At 46.2% G+C, this 3460-nt stretch overlaps 1 protein-coding gene across 1 annotated transcript in view; it reads left to right on the top strand.

Annotated features, from left to right (window-relative positions):
- LOC107117756 (WD repeat-containing protein 75-like) overlaps positions 1-3460 on the top strand; it is a 43703-nt gene that overhangs the window by 827 nt on the left and 39416 nt on the right. The gene's annotated exons all lie outside the window — the stretch shown is intronic.

The raw sequence follows: 3460 nt of genomic DNA, 5'->3' as shown, positions 1-3460 counted from the left end.
CGCACCTGGAGCGGCCTGGGGGTGGGTGGGGGAGCGGGCAGCGGCGGCGCAAGAGGAGAGGGACCGAAAGGCTCGCTTGCTGGAGGCTGGACTTCTGCGCACCTTTCCCAGAAGAGGCAGCGCCGGGCATTTAGCCGGAAGGGTGGGAAGGGAACAGCGTTCCATGCACCTCGCAGGCATTTAGTCGTGCCCGGCCCCATGGCCTCAGAGAGACGTCTTCGGACAGCGCTGGCTCTTCGGCTAATGGGGACGGAGATGAGCACCGCATCCCTCGAGTTGGATTCGGGTGGCTTTCGAGCAAGGGGAACCTTTACCTTTTTTAATTGGCAGTGCCCTCAACGTAACAGGTGATTTATGGTGACCCCGTGGGGTTTACAAGGCAGGAGACAGTTCAGGGGTAGTTTGCCATTGCATTGCCTCTGTGCCACAACCCTGACCGCTCTTGGTGGTCCCCCAGCCAAATACTCAAAAGGGTCGACCCTGCTTAGCTTCCAAGCTCGCCTGCACATAATCAGTACAATTCAAATAGAAATACAAAGCACCTTTGAAGCCACCCTGTCCGGAGCTGCAAGAAGAACTCATCCCCTTAAGGGACAGGAAAGCTTAATTTCCTTTCCTCCTCCTGGAGCATAAATATGAGGTGCAGGGCCTCACATGCTGCTCCTTGGGGTTAAATGTGGTTCCTGGTTCTGAAAACATCAAACAACCACTGCCCAAAGGTGCAGAGGGCATTGATGGGAGTGGGAAGCACTTTTCATGCAGTCAGCTGCTTTTAGCAGGAAAACAAACACACTGAGAGTCTGTCTTTGCTTTCAGAGTGACGAGAAAAGTTTGCCAACTTAACTTTTGGGGTTAGCTGCATTAACGTATCGGCACTGAGGACAGGTCTGGTGGGTAGCCATGCTGGTCTGAAGCAGCCGAACAAAGTCTGAGTCCACTTTTCGGACACACACTTCAGATACACGCAGGTGTCTGAAGACGTGCCGTGTACAAGCTTTGGGGGACAGTTTGTCATGGCCAAAATAGATCTAAACCGAGGGACTCAAACTCCACACCACACGTGAAGTTCACAAGGCTATGGGCACCAGTTGTAAAATATATGGCAGAGAACAGAATGCGTCCCTCAAACCCCAGTTATCACAGTTGGTTGTTCCTGTAAAATACGGAGAACAAGAAAAACTGTGAAAAAGTGACGCTTCATATATATGTCTTTAAAGAATCATAGAAAAGTGAACAAAAAATAATATACATAATCGTATAAAAATATATTGACGGTGTTCTCCGGAATGTCTTGTCGTTTCAAACGAAGATCTTCTTCTGAACAAAGATGTGGGACAAAAACTCTCAATAGTTCATATCCTCTGGTGACGTCTCACAATCATCAAAGAAGATTTTCAATAATCATACCAGCTGTAATTTATAGTAGATAATTGTGAGACGTCACCAGAGGATATGAACTATTGAGAGACAGTTTTTGTCCCACATCTTTGTTCAGAAGATCTTAGTTCGAAACGGCAAGACATTCCGGAGATCACCGTCAATATATTTTTCTATGGTTATGTATATTATTTTTGTTCACTTTTCTATGATTCTTTAAAGACATATATCAAGCGTCATTTTTTTTCACAGTTTTTCTTGTTCTCCGTATTATCTCATTACTGTGCCAATCAATTGTTATTGTTCCTGTAAAACGCCGCTAATCTCAATCCTCCAACTAACGTAACACAATTGTTCGGTCTCTATCACACTAGCTCCAAACACCGCACACTAAGGTTCGATTGGGCTACCAGAGTAACCACAGAGTAAAGAATAAACATAAACGTAGTAAATAAAGTTAATAGCCGGGATTGTCATCTTACAATTATAAAGTATAGGGGGGGCGGAGCGTCGGTCTGCATGGAGACGGACGCATAGAAGCCGAGCTCCTCGACCGGACCCCTTGATTCCTAAATCGTTAAACAAAGATCGTACAAATTGCTGTCCAGGTTATGGGAAAAAAAGGAGTGAGCACGCGCTTAACCTATCCGGCGTCCTCAAAGCTTTTACATTCTTTTTTGGCCGGAGAAATCCCGACGCGACTTGAACCGGGTGCGCCACGATCGGAAAACAAAATGGCCGCCGGAGCACAACCCGGGACTCCAATTTCGGATCCCCACACCTCTTCCTTGCTAACTACGACGGATTTTAATGCAACTATACAATCCCTGAGAGCAGACCTACTGGGCTCACTTAGAGAAATGTTGCAGCCGATTACCGACCAACTCCAATCGCTACAATTCACGATCCAAGAGGTGGCACAATCAGCAGAAACGGCTATGGAGATGAGCCAGGCAAATCAAGAGGGAGTTCGCAATTTGGAAGCCCATGAGAAATGGGCTAAAGAAAAAATCACTGTCTTGGAAAATAAAGTCCGAGAACGGAATCTTAAGCTCCGAGGCTTTGAAGAGAAAGCTGAAGGGACAACTGAGCTGGCAATTTTTATATCATCTTGGCTAGCTGCAGTTCTTAAACTAGAAGAAGGAGTGGCGCCATTAATACTTAGAGCCTACCGGCTCGGCTCTACTTTTACCCAGCGAACAAGAGCGACGAGGGATATTATTATAGAACTAGCAGACTTCCGTACAAAGAAAAAAATTCTGGATCAATCAAGAATTGCTGGGGGCTTTTCATTTCAAGACAAGCCCATATTAATCTTTCCGGACATTCCATCTGAATCCTTGCAGGTCCGAAGAAAACTAAAACCAATTGTAGCTCAATTGCTTGACGCGGGAGTGAGGTACAAATGGCTCCCAACGGGAGCGATGCAGATTAGACACCAAAACAAGTCTTGGACAGTTGAAGACCTAGCTGGTGGTGCGGAGATTCTAAAGCAACTAAAGATACAAGTGCCAATGGAGTGTGAAAAAGCCTCCAACAAGAGGAAATGGGAAAACTCTTCACCAATAAAAGGCAGCAAGATTCCAGTCCGCTTTGCACAGGGACACGTATGATACAATGATCTTAGCATATTGTTTCCTGTTTATTTCGCGATCTTTGTTTAACTTAACTAGCTTGAGCATTAAGCTCATTGTATATCTTGGTGGAATTGGGGGGTTCGGGATTGAGAGGACACCTTGGTTTCTTAGTCCTCGGGGGGAGGTGAGAGGGACCTAATGGAGGAGTCGAATGTACTCCGTCTGGGTGAAGGGGGGTGAAAATTCTTTCTTCCCCTGGACCTGTGGGGTTACCCATGGTTGCAATGCCTATATATTGTAATGTTATATTTTTATTCTGTGGTTTGCGTTGGCTATTTGAGATCTCTTAGTTTCATCTGGGAAGGGGTGGGGGAGGGTGGGGGGCGGGGGAATTGGATCTTTGGAACACATGGGAAGATGTTATCTTCTTTAAAGTATGGTAAACCTTACCATAATTGTTTGCAGGGAAATCTCGGGAGGGTGGGGGGTTTGTTGTGGGTGTTATG

The sequence above is a fragment of the Gekko japonicus genome, unplaced genomic scaffold (assembly GCF_001447785.1).
Source record: "Gekko japonicus isolate JY-2015 unplaced genomic scaffold, Gekko_japonicus_V1.1 scaffold3524, whole genome shotgun sequence".
Classification (NCBI taxonomy): Eukaryota; Metazoa; Chordata; class Lepidosauria; order Squamata; family Gekkonidae; genus Gekko; species Gekko japonicus.
The sequence above is the reverse complement of the archived record's forward strand: the minus strand, read 5'-3'. Positions and strand labels throughout refer to the sequence as shown.